The sequence below is a fragment of the Zootermopsis nevadensis genome, unplaced genomic scaffold (genome assembly GCF_977971745.1).
Source record: "Zootermopsis nevadensis isolate Lab colony 2312 unplaced genomic scaffold, Znev_1.0 Znev_ptg000011l, whole genome shotgun sequence".
NCBI classification, from domain to species: domain Eukaryota; kingdom Metazoa; phylum Arthropoda; class Insecta; order Blattodea; family Termopsidae; genus Zootermopsis; species Zootermopsis nevadensis.
Genome location: NW_028259143.1, coordinates 2472759 through 2495394, shown reverse-complemented (window position 1 = coordinate 2495394; position 22636 = coordinate 2472759). Strand labels below are relative to the sequence as shown.

The window sequence follows — 22636 nt, the reverse complement described above, 5'->3', positions numbered from 1 at the left end:
GTAAAGAACGCTGAAACAGTGCATCTATAAACATCGCTGTTTGTCGTGTGAAGTCACTCGTATCAGCACGATCATATTATCAGAAGTTACACGAAATTTATATTTTCACTTTTCTCCTTTCCACATTTATACTTATATTTACTGCCGACTGCTTCCAACTCAGGACAGCATTACGACGACATATTGATTTTTCCTGTTTTTGGCCTCTCGTGCCCTTCCTTTGATTTCCCCCTTCTTCGTGTTTTCCTCCTCTGAAGAACCAGGTTTCTTCCAATCTACAGCTACAACTGCTCTATCCTACCACTGGCTTAAGACAGCCTTCTCAGTCGCATTTGATAAAAGAAAAACTGTTTTACACTTTTCAACTTTTCTATAAAACTTTACATTAACAGTAACCTTATAACATTGTATCTTTCACGAATCGACATGTGAAACAAGCCTGAAAGAGTTAAGAATATCGATAACTAACTAATTAGATGGCTTACCGAACTCGAAGGTTCATCACCGAATTAACCAAAGCCCTCCACCGGACCCTGTCCTGGGCCAACAAAATCCATTCTCATTCAACTCCTATCTCCCATAGATCCCGCCTGACATTATCCTCCCATCTACGTCTAGGTTTCCCCAGAGGTCTCTTCCCCTCAGGATTCCCAAATAGTGGACCCAACCAACCAGATGGCTTACCGAACCCGAAGGTTCATCACCGAATTAACCAAAGCCCTCCACCGGACCCTGTCCTGGGCCAACAAAATCCATTCTCATTCAACTCCTATCTCCCATAGATCCCGCCTGAGATTATCCTCCCATCTACGTCTAGGTCTCCCCAGCGGTCTCTTTCCCTCAGGCTTCCCAAATAGTGGACCCAACCAACTAGATGGCTTACCGAACCCGAAGGTTCATCACCGAATTAACCAAAGCCCTCCACCGGACCCTGTCCTGGGCCAACAAAACCATTCTCATTCAACTCCTATCTCCCATAGATCCCGCCTGAGATTATCCTCCCATCTATGTCTAGGTCTCCCCAGCGGTCTCTTCCCCTCAGGCTTCACGACCAATACCCGGTGCACACCTCTTGTCCCATCCATCCATCAAGAATACCTATACTAAATAAAACTAAGTCTATAGATTAGTATAGTTTCTCGAAAACCTGATAGTCGCTAAGCTGCTTAAGAGTGCCACATCATTTATGGAATATGAGTGTTAATTACCGTGTTCATAAGATCTCACCACACAACCATATCCTGACCAACCAGAACATCTCTCAGCCCCCACATGAGTGATCGGAAGTACTTTCTGACTAAAATATCCACAAGGTTCCAGTCCTCATTTGCCCTCCGTACATAAACAACTAACCAATCCACTAAGCGACTGATTAAGTAAGTTAAACAGGATATCCCAGGACAGTCGTGAGTTAACCGGTGCAAATTTTACGTGGCTGTGGAATCACTTAACCACAACATGGCCAACACTGAACGCCGTTCTAAATCTGTCAAATGCAGTTCTCAATGTAATCCAATAAAATAACACGCGATCCTGTGTCAAAGCAATGCTAGTACTCCAGTTATCCTCCGTGTCTATTTACAAACATCGCATTTAAAGCAAAAATGTTGGTGACATTTGGCGCTAAGAACAGATTTTAATCCTTTAAAAGTGCAGTGGTAACTATACGCATCACCTGGTTTAATACTCAGTAACTGTGCATTTTGTAGGGTTTCGTATGATACCGTAAACTGCGATTATTTCGGGGGGGGGGGGGGGTTCCAGTTTTATTAAACTGTGTGGCGAGAAAAAATATGTACATGAAATGACTGTCAAATAATTATTTAAACACGCGGGTAAAAATTGTAGGTTTACACACATATCATAATATCTACTATAAATAATATATTTTTCAGTACGATATTTTTTTGATTTCTGGACAATGATCTTTCGAGTTTGTTTCGTAAATTCATAAGTACTTATTTAAGATCAGCATTTTACAAATTATCATATATTATTGTTATATTTTCATAAAACCTTACAAATGAGAATTTCTATATTATTTTTAAAACTTTCTGGAGAGGTTAAGCTGAAATGTTAACCCCTCATTTTTGACAGGGCTCTCAGGACGAAATTTTCCTCAAAGCAACCAACTTTCCTATCTTTATGAAATGTAATATCTCATCCTCCAGTCAAATAAACTGCCAATTCCTCGCAAAATCCGACGAACGCGTTTTATTAGCACACTTCAAATAGCTTTTGACGTGAACAGAGAACCAGCATCTGACACGTTCTTTGCGTCTGAAGAAACCACCAGCGTCTACTCACAGCGAAGGTGACTGGCAGAATTAGTAGTGATTCTTTCGCGAAATTTTTTCGATCATATTGCACTGAGGGGTTAAAGTCGGCTTAATTAATAAAACATTTCATTTCGTCTACAAGTTTTCCTTCTCTATTTACGAAATTCAAATGACTAATTGGCTAATGAGCCCCTTAGTTGGAGACGAATGACGAACAATTATGCCAAACCTTGGGGAATTTTATGTTAAAACAACTGATAAATCTATACTGACATTAAAAATTATGTTAAATATTTGCATTCAGAATTTCATAAATATCAACAATATTAAATGTTTCGAGTTAATTTTTGGAGAATTTGAAAGTATACAAGTCTATACTAGCAAAAATTTTACACAAACAGTTTGTTGCACGCCTACAGATTTTGCTACTACCATCTTCTGGGCTGTAATCCCAACAAAGTAAGGCAATTTCTGTATCAAAAACGCGTATGTAGACATTTGAATATGAGGTGCGGAAAATTATATAAAAAGTTACATGTACATCATAGGAGATTTTCAAGTCTGCATATTAAAAGTAAACACGATGGTTCTTTTAATAAAAATATTTGCTTAGAATTTATTATAAAACGTAATAAACACATTAATTTACAAAACTTGTTGAAAAAGAGGTTAGTTTGTAGACTGTGTACCAACGTTTCGGGTGAGCATACTGCCTCCATCTTCAGGGATGAAATTCATCACCGAAGATAAAGGCAGTTTTTCCATTCAAAACGTTATAAAACAGCCAAAATAGGAACTTTACATACTCGAATCACTGTGAATAACACAAATCATCAGTGATTAACACGTTTGTGCCGAGAAGTAATTTAAATCGAAGACACTGTTGTAGCCTGCCAAATCCAGTTCGATCAATCTGTAATTGTAATGTCATCCACTGGCACAAATTCCTTCGCCCTGAGAATGTCATGACTATGTCTAACATCGGGGCGGGATGGTGATAATGAATTAGTGACGCTGCACCAAGCATAGCCGATGATGGATGTTGATGTAACAAGATACGGAATTATTAAATCGGAACGGTAGAGGAGGGAATGATTGTCATTTTAATTATTTATGAGATTTGATATCAGGTGTTTCCAGATGGAAGTTAGACTTACAACCACAGAACTGTCTCGACTGGGCATAACTTTATAAAAAGAATCCTAGCAGTTAGTAGGTGCAGACAGAATTCCTTTTATTCCATGTCTCTACAGAATCTGATATCCTACATCCGTTTGTGTGAAAATCATCATCTTCAGATCATTCGCTTCTACTCTCAGCTCTTTCACTGTTCCCATAATTCTCGCAGCGAAATCTTGTGTCTTACCGTCAAATTGCAATGCAACGTTCCTATAAGAAACTGAGGATATTAGAATATTTCAATATCAAAGAAAATTACACATAAATGGTTTCTATACAAACCATTTCACTGCTGTTACTGTAATAACAACATTGCATTCAAAATTTGTGGATAATATGTTCTTTCAATTTTAAAGGGTTCTGACGATAGTGGATTACGCTTAAAATTATTTTTGTACTACATAAACTTTTTCGGTCGTCTGCGTTTAAAAGAAAAACCACGACGTTTCGGTAACTGGCTCTGTTTCCATCTTCAGGCTAGAGGAAAGGTGACACAGATTAGCTGACAGACCCAACTGATTAGGTACCTCCCCTCTCGCCTGAAAAAGGAAACAGAGTCAGTTTCCGAAACGTCGTGTTTCTTCTTTTAAATAAAAAACGATAGAAAAAGTCCAGATTGCAAATAATAATGATGTTCTTTAGTGAATCCGCCACTGATTGTAAGAATCGATGATACAGAATATCAAGGTAGTTACGTCAGAGTAATATTTGCCTTCAAAAGCAAGTAAGTCTATTTCAAAGAGGGGTAATCAACCTGATGAAGAAGTTCTTTATAAACAAACACATTTCAACTTAAGTTACGTGAACTTCGACATAAATTTTAGTAAAAATGTACGACTAGGCATTTTGTTTCACCGAAAGTATTTTTAAAGCATCGGAAACTCTAAACGTATTAAAAGTTATGAATTATGTAGTAAAAAGCTGTCTCTTCGAAAGTTGAAAACTTTAGTTGACGTCGAGAGTAACTTCATGGCATTGATGTCAGAGGTCAACTTGTACTAAGTTAACGGAAATAAAACAAGTACTTCGACAGACCAAAATAACGTTCCTAAGCTCACATCAAATTTTATCGCATTTATCATAGGAGTTCTTTTCTCGAATTAAGATCATGACGTGCACTTATATACCACGAAGATTTGCACTGCAACATGCTTGTTTAAGTGTGTGTAATTGTGATCTAATCGCATTTTAAGGGATGCATGTTATTGTATCTTGAACGTCAGGTTGACAGTCCATCTAAAAAAGTATTTTGTATTATAGTTTTAATATTTATTAAGAATCAATAACATCCTTTGACCTAACTGGTCAGCTTCAATTGTAATAGATATAATTGCTAATTTGTACACACATTTTCTGTTGTTGACTTCACCGCGTAAAGGACAGTGTCTTAAGCAACTTATCTATTTTAGTATACGTAGTTACCAGTAGAAAACTGTAGCTAAACTCCAAGTTCAAATATACGTAATCAATTTCTGTTCTTGTGTCAAATTCATGTTCCAGACCATTGGTATTCAACCTGGGGTACGCGTACCCCTGGGGGTACGCGAAGACATCTGTGGGGTGTACGTGAAATTTAAAAAAAAATTATTTTAAGATAAACACTGAATAATCAGTAATGTAATTTATTTAATTTATTTTAGATGTAGATTATATACTATGTATAACTTGAATTATACACCAACAACTTTGGGGATACAAAGTTGAAGAGAAATTATATCTGGGGGTACGCGAACAAAAAATTGTTGAATACCACTGTTCCAGACTAATAAATCTATTTGAAGAAAAATTCTGGTACAGAATGTTATCTAAGCCCATCAAGCGATTTGCGGAAAATTAAACATAACAAACATAATCTCTCCAAAGTTTTATCTCCACGTTACTCCTAAAATGCTCAGATGTACATACGCACAAACAGAACGCATACAAATAAAACAAATAAGTTTCAAAACGGACAAAGTCACGAGCTCTTGGTTTTCAGTAACTTTTGTACTTTGTTTGTAGTTTTGTTACATTGAGGTCATAACAATTATTCGACTCCACATCTCATAGAAACTTTGTTTCTAAATTTTAACGTAGCTCAAATAATATTTCCTTATGGACATTGAACTAACTACCAGAGCCTGCATCGTTCTGGAGGGTCATCTCACACAAAATGGCGACGGTGTCCTTCGGAGTGGAGTTTTATAGTTGGCGCCTAATAAAAGTTAGGACTTTACAGAAGTATAAACAACTTTCAGCAAAGCGGCAGTAAATCTCCGGGGAAAAATATCATAAAATTTTATTTTTCCTTCTACAATTCTTGCATCTCAACCATCTCCTCCCTCATTCTCTTACTTCCTCCCCATTTTCTTCGCTTTCTCTCTTCACATGACCAGCCATTTCCCTGCCTTCTCCTTTCATATAAATACGTACGCTCAGGTTTTCTATATGAACTTCACACAACAAAAAATATTGCCCCACGGGCTTTTTTCTCGTGGCACTTTTACTAACCTATCCTTTAGTTTTACTTCAACAGAAAACTTTTTTAACAAAGTTGAACCTCGCCTTTGCACTCCTAATTCTCCTTCTCTCGACCTACTAGCTTCATACATGTCCACTTTAGATCACAATAATGGATCATCATTAAGGATCCTATTGTATTTATTTAGTGTTCTGTCTGACGACAGGTCCATATGAACAGGATCCTTCCATCCTTTTCTCGGACTGGGACCTGTTCATATACGTTCTTGGCAGATGATCCAGAAGTGGTTTGCCATTGCCTTCTTCTGTGTGTGAATGGAGTAATTGTTGGGATGCCACGGAGAAACCGGGGAAGAAGCCCCCGGAGGAAAACTCCGTGTTGCCTAGACCACGACCTTGCCCAACAGAAGTTATAAATTCGGGCACCACCGGGAATCGAACCCGAGACCCCAGGATTACAAGGCCAGCGTGGCTCTCGTAAAATCCTTAGGCTGATATAAGTGGTTCTGGATCCAACAGAGTGTCCTCTAACAATTACATTACTAGACGTGTTGCAGCTGCTTTAGACAATTAAAAAAAATAATGACAATTACATTCAAGGTCACTTGCACTTTATCGACTTTAAACCACTTTTCATGGAAATTCTTATTTATTTATTTATTTCAGCTCATTGGCGCCGAAGATAATTTTTACCAGAACTGCAGGGTACAGTTCCTTTCAATTAAGGTTTCATTTCCCCTCAGATTTTGAGGTGCGCGTAGATTCGGAGCACAAACATGCCAGGGTACATTTCTCATTGGTTGTTTTTCTCGTAATCTTTCCACTGACGGAAACAGCTTTGTTTTTGGCTCCGTGCCTAATTTGCCAGTGCAGAGTGAATAGCCATTTTCGAACGTAAAGACGTATTATTGTGATGTTGAAATTACTAAAGATGTTTGTTTTAAATTAAAGTCTTATAATGGAGAGACGTGTGTTCTTTGAAGTGGTGGCTGAATTTTTGAAATATTATTCCTAAAACTGTGCGATTGTCGTAAATACTGTGCCATTGTTTATTTTCTTTCAAACACTACTTCAGAAACTCTTGAACAATAATGTAATGTTATTTTCGATATCTCGTCCTACCAAGGAAAAACATTTCAGGTTTTTATTATTATTACTTCAATAAAGCTCACGATTAATACTACCAGTTCTTAACTGACCTTCCTTCAAATGTCGGTATAAATTACCGCTGAATTATTAAACATTGAAGACATTATGTTTAATATCGTAAGACACGTTTTTACAGGTAACTCACCAATTAATTTCATAAAACTCAATACATTTTGAGAAGCTGACAGTAGCTTATGGATACCAAAGTTTCATTACAGTGCTCACGTTAGCTCACACCTAACCCCCATCATAAGCCGGATGAATGCAGGCCACGCATTGTAACCGTATTTAAAATACATTTTAATATTATCTTTCCATCTCAGCTTAGTTCCTCCAGACTTAAAACTAAATTAAAATAAGTGGCATGGAGTTAGTTATTTATCTAGCGACTATATTCTTGGCTTCTTAACAATTTTCTCAGCATTCCAGTTGCTTATTTCGATGATTCTCTCCACTGTTTATCTCATCGTATTTCTTATTCTATGCTTCCACTCTGCTTGATTCCACAGATTCTGCATCCCTTCTAGCAATATCTTTCATCCACTTCACCTCCCCCTCCACTTTATGAGTTCCCATAACTTGAAACGTCTTTCTGCTATGATGAATGGTCGTATTTGAAACTGACGAACCCACCCCGCATGGAAAATGTTTGTATGTTTCCATTAATCCTTCCACAGGAAGAGACAAATAAATCAAAGCGTACAGAAGTTCACAGCAGCATCAGCTTCAGGTAGTTTTCCGACGTTGCGACACAAGGCCCGTACGTATTATTTCAAAAATAACTCACAAATAAATTAAATATATTCCAATGAAATCAATCAATAATTTTGTGCTCTCTTAGGAAGAATATATAAGATATTACTAAATCTTCTCTCATAAATTTTGTAAGATATTCGAACTTAGTACGATAACAGTCCATTATTTTTTTATTATTTTTGGATTTTAGTTTACGAAATTAAAAATATCACAAAAGTATTGAGATTTACAGTTCTCACAGCGGTGTAAACATCGATTGTAAACTTCTGAGTTGTGACGTCGTGTAGATTGTTAGCAACGTAAACTCCATGCCGTATCATTATTAAGAATGAGTGGATCCTAACACCTCTCCACCGTACGTCTTTACGGCTTGGTGCTTAATTAAACACAAGGACGTTTTACTATTACTTATGGGTTATTCAACTGCCCGCATCGAATGTTAAAATCTTCTTGTAATTAGTAGAAGACCGATTTGAGGTTTTAATCGACAATGGGCATCGTTATTTCAAATTTACAATCTTTCTCCCCCTTTTTTACTCGAACCTCCCAAATGCTCAAGAGACTACATACTACTGCAGATTTTCCTTTCATTATTACAAGCACAGTCTGATTTTGGAAGCAGAGTTTCCCAAAAAAATAAGTTACGTCTCCTCTTAGCATGAACAACGAATTCTTCGTAGCATTAACATCTAAACCACAGGCTAAAAATTCATGTTATGATTCGGCTGTCAGAACTATTCACAGAATAGCATTGACATATGAAGTTAAGTAGTCTAAATGACTGTCTATAATCATCAAATAAACATCTATACATACATCTAATGATGCAGCAAAGTGATTTAAACCGAGCAATTAAGTTTTTCCTCTGAAATCAAATAGATTTATTTTTTTCGAATAAGTGACACATACATAAGTTTACACATACTTTTAACTTCTCGAACAAAATATCTAAGTCTTGGATCTGCCTTGGCAGTGATGTGCAGTCTCAAAATGGAGAATGTGAAAATTTAAAGATTAGAATTGAAACGTTTAAACCTTCCATGACTACCAACTAGACCTCCCTCTCACTCTGCAATATTTTCGTATTATGAGTTTTCCATCTTCCGTTGGCATAGCCTTGCTTCATACAAATCCATTTCCTACAGGCAAAGGGGTTTTCAGAACAGATTTAATATCTGCCATCAACTTGTCTTCTGATGTTCGTTCCGCGATCTCCTTTCCTCTGATATATAAGTGTATCATTTTAACGAAAATGCTTCTACACGCTTCTTGAAAAACAGAAACAGCCAGAAATCTCGCGTCACAACCAACATCGTCAGTATAAGACACATATTTAAACATTAAATTCTCGTAACTTCCTTAAACAATCTTTTCACATCTAACTATTTTCGAGAAGTGTTATAGAAATTTTATAAAAACGTATATATTAATTATATAGTCTAATTAATACGTTTATTTAACACATCTTTATAGATAGAATAATTATAAGCGTCTCACGAACGCAATTGAACAGAGTTCTTCAGAAAGAAATAGTAACTCAGCTGCTCATAGCCCAGATGATTGAGGCAGTAAGCGCCTAAGAAATGTCTGTAAACTTCTACCAGACTTCAGGGAGCAATAACCCAGAAGAACGTTGTCGATATTTATTCCAAACACACTCGAACGACAAGACGTTTGATGACGAAGTCATCTGAATAACATTTAAAAATTATCAAAGACAACATAGCACGTCTTTTTAACACAAAGTTCAACTGTTCAATGCTAAATAATAATTGTCTGCATTATCATGTGGAAAACAAAAATACTTTTTTGGTGCGAGGACAAAAATGGAGATTTAATTAATGTTAATGGGCGTGGTACAGTGTCCACCGCGTTTTAGAAGGTTAACTTTCTCTTTTCGGAAATAAATGAGCTCTCTGTAGATCTGGAATACAGTCTCTTAGGCTCACTATAGAGCACTGATTAAGGAGGACGAGGCATTTCACTGTTACAGGCCACATCAGTTTATAACGAAATCAATATCAGAATCTTCACGTTGCTCGTCGAAGAAACTGGGGGATGGGGGAGGACAAGAAATAAACAGAGAAAGAGGAAGGAAACGAAGAGAGATTGAAAGTAGATGAAACATATAATGTTCGTGTAGAAGTCAATGAAAGTGTCAATCTCTAAAAGGAATAAAAAAAAACATAAAAAAATTAAAATAAATTGTATAATAATAAAAAAATGTGTAATTCAGATTTAAGTGGGGCAAATCATAACAGAATGCATAAATAGGAATAATTGAATAGCTGATAATAATGACAAGGAATAGAAAGTGACTATCTGGTCTAAAGAAATCGACTAAAGAATAAATCAGTACAAAGTTAAAAAGACCAAGAAAAGACGTCGATGCAATAAAGGGAACGGAAATTCAGAAATATAAAGAGTGAAAACAAAACAGGAAAGACGAAAATAAAAGCGGGAGTAACAGATATATGAAACGCTAAGTAAGGAAATTAAGTGAGCTTAAATGAGCGTATTCAGGCTCGAATCATAGATATCGGGAACAATTAAAGAAATATCTACACTGAAATATTAAGGCTCAAAAAGTATTATGTGCGTAACTGAGATGATAATGAATAAAGATCTTCGTATACGAAAATTCGTGGAAACTTGTCCTCCATGTAAATACGATCATCTTCGGAAAAATTTCCCTGTAATTTTGTATATTCTACTGGTCTTAACTTTCACTTATCCGCAACACAATAGGCTACAGGCAGTAATTGCAAATCAAAGATTTTACTAAACAGTTAGCCTTAGTACAGGCACCGCACAAATACAGAGTGTATTAATAGACGTATACACATTATAATACAGAATATTAACTGTTTTTCTTTTGTGTGTAGGGACATTTCGTATACTTACTTTTATGTCATAAAACATATTTTACGTAAAATGTTTTATCTTCGTGTGGTGTGATTTTTAAAATGAAACTCATACAAATAAATGACCGCCGTATCTTACATCATTGATCCATTTCTTTGATAAAAACAACAGATTTCTATTTGAGATTACAAATACGCCAGAAATTTTTGAATGTAGTCCTTCGATAACAAACTTAATTTGAAACTGCTATTTTCGAAATTGAAACAATCAGACAAATAAAAATTTTCCATTAAGTACCAATTTCAGATAATATAAGTAAATAGCCCATAATAACTAATGCCAAATGGCGTAAAGCAATGCAACATACAACAAGATGAGAAGAATGACGCAGAAGGAGACAAGAAGTCAAAGTAGAAATAACTAAAGAATTATTCCAAAGTAAACTGAGCTTGAGACACTGACGAATAGAAAATTCTTTGGGTCTGGAATGGCGTAAGGAATGGAAAGACATTGCAAGAACCGAGACAATTCGGCGCGCAGGAAGGGACAGACCAAAAATGAAATTGTTACAAGAGATAAAAGAAAGAGTACGAAAGGCTGAAAAAGGAATCAGAGGAGAGAGAGAGAGAGCGAGAGAGAGAGAAAGCAGCCCAATCACTCATCCGATAAGACGACAGAGATGTCACGTGGCCTGTCGGAACTCGATGTAAGACCACGAGAAGAAGGTCCTTTGCCTTTTATTCCATGTCGATTCCTTAAGCCATTCAGCGTCTCGACGCTCGGCGTCCATATTCTACTCAACACTACTGAGACGCTAAGCAAGATTGTTCCCCCGGTATTGCTTAGTAACGATTGTAACATAAAGCAACAACTTGCTGATTAAATAATTATACAAATGTACAAAGGTTTCGATACTTTTAGGATGTGTGAACGTATAGCCGAATTTGTCTACAGTACGCAGATGTGCGTGTGTACAATTTTTTTAATTTGTGAAGAAGGCAGAAGAATCAACTGTGTATATCAATTACACCTTAGTTAAGGAACGCTAATTGCATGACAGCGGGTACCTTGCTGCCTCCCCCCCCCCCGAAGGGTTCTTGAGTGCCTGCAAAAATCTGAGAAGATCTATAAAGAAATTTAATTTTTTTTTTTCGATTATTTCATCTGAGCTAGTTCGTACAGCAGACGCTAGAACACAATCTTAAACTAATTACTTTAAAATCACGTATCCTCATGTAGATTCGTACGGTTACCGCTAAAAAAATGGTACATCACCTCACTTGTATGTCTAGTAATAACAAATGGGCTATTTCTGCATCAGAGACTTGACAAGAAATGCCTTATTACCTTGTTGTTTCTACGATATTTCTAATAACATTAATACAATTTCGATTTCTGTTACTTTCCTTGGTATAGCAGTCAATTAATTCTACAAGATTCTTTATTTTTAATTAGTCGTTAGCAATACTAATGACTGCCTATAATTTCGTCTGGTGTTATAAAGTATATTTTCAGTTTAATTGCTACCAAAGCATATTTTATCTCGGAATTTTGTACGATGTTTACCATAAACGCGTTTCTAACGTAATTGCCATCACTTCCTGACCGCCTATTACGTGTAGGAGTCCTATAAGACAAGGTAAATTAAGTAGAAACTCGATATAGTGTGATGAGAAAGCTGACTTTAGATTAGGCAAATGAGAAATACAATCCAGTTTATTCAAGTTACGCTATTGCACCTTAGAACTAAACTTCCCAGTGGTTTCCCGTCTATTTCAATGTGTCTAATCCTTTACGAGCGCGAATTCAAAACAATTGTCATATCTCCTTACGTATATATTTTGATATTTGTAACTAACCCCATGGACTGATAGTCTCGACCGTTCAAGACACGCTACTCGATGGCAGCGTTCGTGGCCTAACTTTAATAAACTAGCATTTGTCTTGAGGAACTGAGAAAAACCACGATAAACCTCTGTCAAAATTTGCCAGTCTCTGGGCTCGAAAATCCATAAGTTTCAACCACTCGGCGTAGATTTTCGATATTCCGCGAAATTTAGAGCTTTGTTGTGTCTTACGTGATATTCATTGTGTTCGGTGTTGTTTGTAGACTGAAGGAACTTTAAGATCAGCGAGTTTTTATTTAAGATGATTACTATAATTCCAAACTTAAGAAGATCGTACTAAATCGACAATTAAGTTTAAGGTTTAAATGCGTCATGTTTGTGTTTTATGATTAAAATATATAATAAAATTCAGGTCAATACACAAACTTTATTTAGATGTTAAAATTTAAAATTTAAATGTTAGAATTTAAAATTTAAAATTTGCGCCATTCATCGCTATAACGATGAATGGCGCAAATTTTAAATTCTAACATTTAAATTTTAAATTTTAACATCTAAATAAAGTTTGTGTATTGACCTGAATTTTATTATATATTTTAAATCGACAATCTTCTGTCTTGTAGTAAACGTTGTCAGGATATGGTTAAACATCTCTTGGTAAAAAAAAAATCACACCGCAGGTAGTTTTCGGCTGATATCTACAACGTGGAAGAATTTCAGAACTCGAGGAAGGATGTCTTAAGACGAAATGAAAGAGACGAGAAGGCGCAGAAAAGTTACGAAAACGTTTTCTGCCCCTTTTTCTCCTGTTTCGTGATTCAATAGCGTACGTGCCTCAGTAAGTGAATTGCTTTAAAAGAAGGTTTGGCAGAGAAGAAAGAACCAAAACTGGACAGACTTGAGTGAGACCCACAGGGAGTTTTGCTCTTTTAGAATTTCACAAGTCGAACTTTGACTCGTTTCCACCGTAAACTTTTACCATGGTTCTGGAATAATCTATGCCCTCCCTTACACGTACGATAGATAAACCACAACGACTACTGCATTCTGTGTCCCCCCTTCCTTCACCCAAATGGTCTTGCGGAGTTGGGGGAGAAATTTATACCACGGGAATTACAAGAAAAAGTTTCTTCTTTATTTTTTTAGTTTTCTCAAACAAATAGGTAGATGGAGCAGTAAGCAATACTTCAGATGTTAATTCATGTCCTCGATTCTCAATAACGTTTTCAGATTTATCTACTGGATTTTGTTTTGACTAAGAGACGTGTAGAAATATATTTTGTTCCGACGCCCAAAATTATTTATTCCCCGTGCCACTGGACCAAAATGAAATCATCACAAACTCATTTGTGAAACAATCTCAGTTAATTCCACTCCCAAAAACTAATAGCTCTTACAGTTACAATTATATACAGTTGTTCAAAATGTCACCAGAATTTAACCCTATAAATCATAGTAAACCACACGTACCAACTCCTTTAACATTTGATAATTCTACATTTTATCAGCTGTATATATTTATTCTGATAATAAGCATGGGTTTTCCTCTAAACAAGCATTCATTATTCTGATAAGAAGATGAGTCAATTTAACAAAGCATTTCTACAGTTAAAACCAAGAAAAGTCTACTCCAAATAAAACTAATGATCTGACAGTACGATTCATAACAATTGTCTGCTATATACGTGATTAATGAATCTCATCATTAGCCTAATACGGTACTTCAATGTAACTTGATAAAAATATATATTACAGCACTTCGCTGTTTACGAAGTCCACCTTGGAGTTAAATGCATTTTTTTTAAAGCAGGGTTAACCTAGGGATTCCCCACCCAGTTATTTCGTCAGCGCAGAAATAATTTTGTGGGCATAAAATTAGTTTTCGTATTTAAAATACGCGTTACATACACAAGCCTAAAAAATCTATGTTTCTCATTTGTTCTCACTGGCTTATGTACTTGAGCGTTTTTGTATTTGTACTAAAGACTGAATGGAAGAAACAGCTCGGAAGACCTAGCTTCGTACAGGAGGATAATATTAAAATTGATATTACTTAAACAGAGTGGGATTGTGTGAATCAGATTCAACTCGTCCACGATATGGACCGATAACAGGTTTTTGTGAACAGGGTAATGAATTTTCAGGTTTCATGAATTTCTTGGTTAGTTGAGCATAAAATTAGCTTTTCAAGACCTCCATGAGTTAGTGCACTATCCCAACATTCTCGTATGAAGCAGACAGGTTTTACAAAGTGTAGTGATCAGTAGCTGCATTTGTACGACGGTATTGTCTATTAACCTCGAAATACAGTGGATGAGTTCGTACATAGTAAGCCACATTACACGGTCATAACTCTGAAAACCCTGTAACCTATACCACCATTAAATGTTGTAACTGTCAACAACCTGACTATTATTAACAAAATCGATAAACCATAAGATTTAACGCCTTCGTCCAAAGCACGTAGCAATTTCTTAAAAGGTTTCAGCAAATCTCCCTGGAGAGACAATAATTTGAAGGTAACATGTACAATATAGCAAAATCAGCTGAGTTCTACTACAAAGTCGTCAACAAATTTAGTGTACTTGAGAAGTCCCTGAGAAAAGTTGTGTTTGTTTGTACTCACAAAGAACCTCGGTCACAAAAAAAAAACACCTCTCAAATACGAAACAGTTTTAATCCGTTCCTTACATAAATTCCATCTTTACTCTTGTCCAAGTATTTTGTACATAACGGAACTTCGTTAATTTCTACTGATCTTTTAAGTCCAGTATTAATTACATGCATCACCTAATTTAATAATTAATAACTTTACATTTTGCTCAGTATATCTGCCTGAGAAAATGATATTGGGGGACAAAATATGGGCCTACGAGGGATGGATTAAAGGGAGGCTGTAGAAATTTACATAATTTTTACTCCCCGCCAAATATTATTACGCTGATCAAATTAAAAGGGACGAGACAGGTGGGACAGGCTGTGCGATTGGAGGAGATTAGAAATGCGTAGAGAGTTTTGGTTGAGAAGTCTGAAGGTAAGACAACGCTATGCAGACGTAAGGATAGATGTTAAGGATAGTATTAAAATGTATCTTAACGGAATAGGTTTGGATTATGTGTTTCTTTGAAAACTGATATTTTCGCGGTATAATGGCTTTCATAGGGTATGACAATGAAACGAATAAATATCGTCCCGACGCATATGACGTCACTAAACACCTCCACGAAACATTTACGTGCTTTTGGGTAACAATGGGGAATCACAAAAGTTGATACAAGAATGTTCCATTTACGAAACTCTAAATCCCGTTCAGCCAGATCCGCACGTGAGGTTTTTTAGTAAAAGAAACACTCGATGCTGCGGTCCAAATATATAAAACGTTATTTCATGCGCTGATACATTAACGTTCAGTTCGATACGTCAATGTCTCATTTTATTTATAATCTTAACTTTCAAGTATGGTTCAAATGTGACATTCGGCGTTTATTATTCTACAGTAAAAGGAAAGACGTGTTTAAAAATAAGGTTACTTATGGCCTCGAATAAAAACCTGTAAATTCAACAGAGATTTTTGTATGAAAAGGAACTTGCAGCTCGCGATTACACGGGCTAACTTAAAACCAGAGTAAATATTAAACGCAAACGTCAGAATGGCGCTTTAAATGAGGCTGAGTATTTTTTTTCATTCCTTCAGTGAGGTTCACCGGAATTTTTGTTTGTCCTGTAATTATTTTTTCCAAGAAAATACTTCGACCAACTTCGTAACAGAGGAAGAAGTAATTCTCTGATGATGTTCAAAGTTAAAAATAGATCGACTTTGACATGTGTGAGTACTGTTGCCATGGAGACCGTGTAGGGGCAATTATTGTTTGTGGAGAAAAAGTATTTATAACAGACGGAAAGCAGGTCCATATTTCTAATATTCTCGATACCTTTCTTTTCTAAATTTCGCCTTATTACTGCTTTACACAGAGAACTTTAACAAGACAAAATAAATTGCATGGTTATATTGTAGCGAGTTAATTAATCATAATTTTCGTTCATTTATTTTAAGTCTTCTGATTTTGTGCCTGTCATGAGTATAATACAATATACGCCTAACCTTCGTATACATTAAAAGGTCACAAACTTAATTAGGGTCATTTTAAAAAAAATAGTTTACTCCTATCTTTTGTGTTTATTTCTAGGTTAAAATAAAAGTCGTGAGACCTTTCGTAAATTTTCGCTTGTACCTATGGATAATATCTGACATAATCCTTTACATTTTCCTGGAGCTAATTTTATATTTCCATTGTTAAAATCGTCATCTACAAAAATACTAAACTTAACACTGTACTTTTTCATGAAATTAAATAAACAAACCGGTATCCAACAATTGCTGTCATTACTCTAACAATCGCTCTATGCATTGATCAGCTGTTTTGAACGCATGAACACGTGATACAGCGATTTACGTTAGTACTAAATTCGTACAAACTAGAAACACAAATTCAACAAGATTCAAGACCTAAAATCCTTCTTCTCCGTGAACAGTTGACAAACAAAACCTTTTCAACTTTGAAGCGATGAGAAAGGAACATAATGAAGTTGCATTCCATTAAACTCTGGATTTGTATCTAATTGCTCCATAGTTAATACAAGACTAAGAACTTGCTGTGTGAACTTCAAACATACTTTATTATCATGGGCTGCTACAAATAAAAGACTTAATAATAGGTACTTACAATAACAGAATTTTGCAGCGCGCTCCAAACTAATTATATTCCCGAGACATCCAAGTTATTACGAGATAATAAAATTTACTTTACGACTGAGCGATTATACATTAATTCAAGAGCTTATAATAATAATCCCATCTGATCAAACTTTGCGGTCGAGTTCTTAGTAATTCTGCTTCGTAATCAGGATGTCCCGGGTTCCAAATATCGGCTCAGAGGCCAGATATCATGACTCAGAACTTTGATGGTTTTCCCCAGTCCCTCCTGAAAAATTCCGAGACAGTACAATAACTGTGACCACGTCCGTTTCCTTCCAAGTCCTTTTATTTAACGCTACAGATCTGAACTAAAAATACGTCGTTAAGTACACCAGAAAATAGATATAAAATAAAAATCATGTCTTATACCTGTCTTAGTAAGCCACGGTGGTCTAGCGGTTAGAACGCTGGCCTTGTAATCCTGGGGGGTCTCGGGTTCGATTCCCGGCGGTGCCCGAATTTATAACTTGTGTTGGGCAAGGCCGTGGTCTAGGCAACACGGAGTTTTCCTCCGTGGCATCCCAACAATTACTCCATTCACACACAGAAGAAGGCAATGGCAAACCACTTCTGGATCATCTGCCAAGAACGTATATGAACAGGTCCCAGTCCGAGAAAAGGATGGAAGGATCCTGTTCATATGGACCTGTCGTCAGACAGAACACTAAATAATAATAAGATGAGGTGGTCTAGCCGTTAGAACGCTGGCCTTGTAATCCTGGGGTCTCGGGTTCGATTCCCGGCGGTGCCCGAATTTATAACTTGTGTTGGGAAAGGCCGTGGTCTAGGCAACACGGAGTTTTCCTCCGTGGCATCCCAACAATTACTCCATTCACACACAGAAGAAGGCAATGGCAAACCACTTCTGGATCATCTGCCAAGAACGTATATGAACAGGTCCCAGTCCGAGAAAAGGATGGAAGGATCCTGTTCATATGGACCTGTCGTCAGACAGAACACTAAATAATAATAATATAGCTGTCTTACTGCTGATGTGTGATAAGACAGTTTCCTATAATGTGGATGTATTGTCTTTATTGAGGCTTCGATAACGAAGTCCTGGGTAATGGAACCTTCGTTAGAAGAAGTTTTGCAATGAATTGGCAAAATTCAGATTATAGTTAAATAAAGATGTTAGTATATAAACGCAACCTGACAGTTACACAGGGAGCCAGACAGGTTGATTGACAGCGAAATGCAGAGATGCAGACAAACAAGCACGCGGATAGATTTACAGTTGTTGATAATATGTCAAAATTTGCTAAAGGCGTATACTGGAGCGTTTAAACGGACTTACAGTGTAGTCTTATGGCATATCTGCATATCACGTGTAGGTTTCATGCGCGTTTGCAACTAAAACTCGAAAAAAATTTCCTATTGGCCTATAATCTTCGTCATGTCTGTCTGTGGACATCGAGAACAGCTGGGCAGATTTCATGAAATTTACTACTGTGGAGTTTTATATCCTGGTGACCTTGTTTACAACGGTCAGCCGCCAACTACGTAAAAGAATCCATCGGGAAACGTCAATCTGACAGGCACTATACACCCCGCCCACGTAAAGGTGATTGGCCCCCAGTCATCTCTGACGTCACGAGCAATTCACAAAGCTCAGATTCTAGTAATCGAGTCAACATTGTTACGCTACGTCTACAATTCCTAACTTGTCGAGAGAGGCTGCCAATAATACCAAATTTAATTTAAAGAACTTCGGGACTTTTTCGTTGTGTTTTCTCGGTTAATACAAACCTTCTTCGTCTTCCCTCGTATCTTGGTAAATTTTAATACATCCGCGTTTAAATATTTACCTTACAAAAATATGGTCAACTGATATTCGTCGCGTAATTTTAAAGTTTTGATCTGAAGGAGTTCTTGTATGTCATTTGTCTGTTTCTGTATTTCTTACTATTCAGAAATGTCTACTACTTTCAAAACAATGAAAGTAAACAGGCTTTTTAAATTCGTTGTACCAACAACAATAACATCTAACCTCAACAAATGGAAATTTGATTCAAATCTAAACTTACAGTAACTTTGTAATCAATCTGTGACAACACTTTATCCATTAGCGTCCTATAATGATATTACGTAGGATATTATTTTTAATTTTCTGATATATATTTGATATCAACAATGTTTACGGAGTAGATTTTTCCGTCTCCGGGCGATTGACTGACATTGTACTACAGATATCTTTTTGTTCTTAGCTTAGTATCGATTGTTGGGAACTTTAGAACAGTGTTATTCAATCTTTTTTTGTTCGCGTAACCCCAGATATAATTTCACTTCAAATTTGTACCCCCAAATTTGTTGGTGTATAATTCAAGTTATACATAGTATATAATCTACATCTAAAATAAATTAAACAAATTACATTACTGATTATTCAGTGTTTATCATAAAATAATTTTTTTTAAATTTCACGTACCCCCGGGGGTACGCGTACCCAGATTGAATACCACTGCTTTAGAACATTTGAAAACTAAGCTAGTTAGCTAACCACCAGATTTACTGCCAGGTATATGACCACCTTACTTTACTTTTTAAGTATTTAAATATATATTATTTAAATCTTGTCCGTCAAATCACAATAAATTCTTATTAAATATTAAAATATTACAATAATTAACATTTAAAATATTTAAAATATTAAATGATGTTCTTTATCGAAATATCTTTAGAAACTGAAACATGTCGTGAAAAATGATGGTCTAATGTAAATCGAATATTTCGATAAAGAACATCATTTAATATTTTAAATATTTTAAATGTTAATTATTGTAATATTTTAATATTTAATAAGAATTTATTGTGATTAGACGGACAAGATTTAAATAATATATATTTATTATATCGCAATATGACGCAACTTTACCATCTCATAAGTATTTAAAGTTATTAAATTAACAGTCATCATATTTCCGATTTAAGTTAAGGTGAAAACTGTACATCAGATAAAATTTGTAATACGATTCCCAGGTTCCTGGCAGACAAACCGACGCAGGCAATAAACAAAAATTCTTTTACGTGGTAAAATGTTTCTTAGATTTATGGTCTGCTGTACTTTACAGTATCATACCTCAATTAGGAAGCAGAGTCTTCAAACATCACAGCTAAAAATAGAAACGTAGCTTCACATGTGAGCTTTGTTAACGTGTTGAAAGAAATTCGGTAATAGAAAAAAGTCGAAAGAATATGAGTAGTGGAATCTAGAAAAAGGAAGAGAAATGACGAGTGAGAGAATAAGAATAAAGAAAGTTTCTAAAAGAGGAAGAAATGAACAGGGGGGAAAAAGTTAGTCGAAACAGAGTTGCTTAGACGAAGTGCAGTATCTGTCGTCATGTATGAAGGTTGGGGGGGACTTGATTGGTAGAAACGGATGTGAAATACGACCTTCAAGTGTACAACTACTCGACAAAGAATACTACGTTTCCAAAGGTAATAAATGGAAGGCAAAGTCTTGCTATAAGTTCTGAAAAGAAATCTTTCCAGTCAGACTTCAAACGAATAAAAAACCAAAAAAAGATCACATACGTAAGAACGAATAATGAAGAGAGACTAGTAGAATATTTCACGGTGCTTTATTAAGTTCAGTGACCACACGACAGAGAGCGGAAGTCAGAAAACTGATAATACTTACGCTGTAAATAATGAGAAATGTAAAAAGGTCAGATACCAATTTATTTTCAGACTAGCACTGACCCGTCAACGTTGACGGGAAACAACTTTCTTTGTGTTGAACAACAGTGCTGCTTTATAACAGCGTTATCTTTACAAATAGCAATGAATATATAAAAAATGTAACATTTATTTATTTATTTATGTATATAATTTACCACATTTATCTGGAAATTAAAGTAATGACGTCATTTGGCATAGAAAATTAAGCAGTGTATGAAATTATATCTCTTTCACAAGTTTTCTTACGTACAATTATTTTTTCTCTTTTGAAAACGCGTAGATGTTAATCACATGAGATGGACTGCGTGGTTCCAGTGTGAAGCGTATAAGCGAAATCGAAAATGTTGCTGTTTGGGATCCCCGATGGAGGTCACTCCGTCTTGCACGCAAGGCGTGAGTTTCTCGGTTCAGATGATGTACCAGGTGACTAAAAGACCCGGCTAAGGGTCGCAAGTGTCAACTGAGTAAAAACATTATCAGACTTGTGAAATTACTAAAGTAAGTTAATACTGATTTCATCATTGCTTTGCTTAAATTTAACTTATAATTTGTTTTTATTTTCTAAAATAATTACAAAAATTAAATATTTGTTTCTATTCTATTTTTGTCGTAAGTTATAATAAATTAATTTTCCAAAGCAATGGATATTTATTCTGCGGTAGTCTGGGTTCTGACACCGAGTAGTCCTGTAAGTGAGTAACAACCTGCTGTCTCCACGTTCTGGATACACTACTTCCTACTCTGATCTTATGGATTTATAATTCCTCGTGAAGTATCTGTGTGAGGTTGCCACAGAGGCCATTACATGCAGGATTTGTGTTAACAAATGATAACCTATATACTATTAATAAATTAATTATTTTTATAAATTTTAAAAACAATTTGGGCGTTATGGAATCACTTTTACTTTTCGATAAAGTGAAACAAACTATAAAATCCACAGCCTAAAATCCTGTTTCTCCTGATAGCAAATAGATGACATAGCCTAGATTAATGCAGCGTAATCTAATATAGCCTGGCATCATCTAACTCAATATAATCCAGTTTTGCACTTGTGAGGATAACGTCATTTATGGAGATAAATCCGCTTGTACCCTGAAATTGCGACAGGAAATTACCTGTTTCTGCGTGTTCAGAATTTGTCAATCCAGGTGGATCAAACAGCGTTTCCGGCAGATTTTAGACTGATTTTCGTAAGAACTACATAATTTTAAGGCGGATTCTTTACGGTGAACAACTCACAAATCTAAAACTATCTCAACACGTCACACAGATCCTATAACGTAACGACATGAAACCCAGAATTCGATATCTCTGTCTTCAAGTAAATCACCGATACACTAATTTTTTTACCTGTCTTCGCGTTCAGAACTGGATCTTATAACTAACTGTATTTAGTGACACTTGTTTAAAAGACGCGAAACTTCTATTTAAAATTTTAGTTATATTTATACAAAATGAAAGTTCAGTAACTTTGAGACGTAAATGCCTCTTTATCGATATTAAGTTAAAATAATCGCTTCGCACGACTAGCAAGATATCTCTCTGAAATATGTTAAAAAATAATATTACATATTATAACGCAAACTTCTTTTTCAATTGCAACTTATCAACCTGAACCAATATCGCACATTTATGTACAACACAAAAGCTTTTATACCTAT

The 22636-nt window shown here is 35.8% G+C and overlaps 1 protein-coding gene across 2 annotated transcripts in view; it reads left to right on the top strand.

Annotated features, from left to right (window-relative positions):
- Positions 1–22636, top strand: part of LOC110839591 (uncharacterized) — a 120863-nt gene that overhangs the window by 37651 nt on the left and 60576 nt on the right. The window lies entirely within an intron of this gene.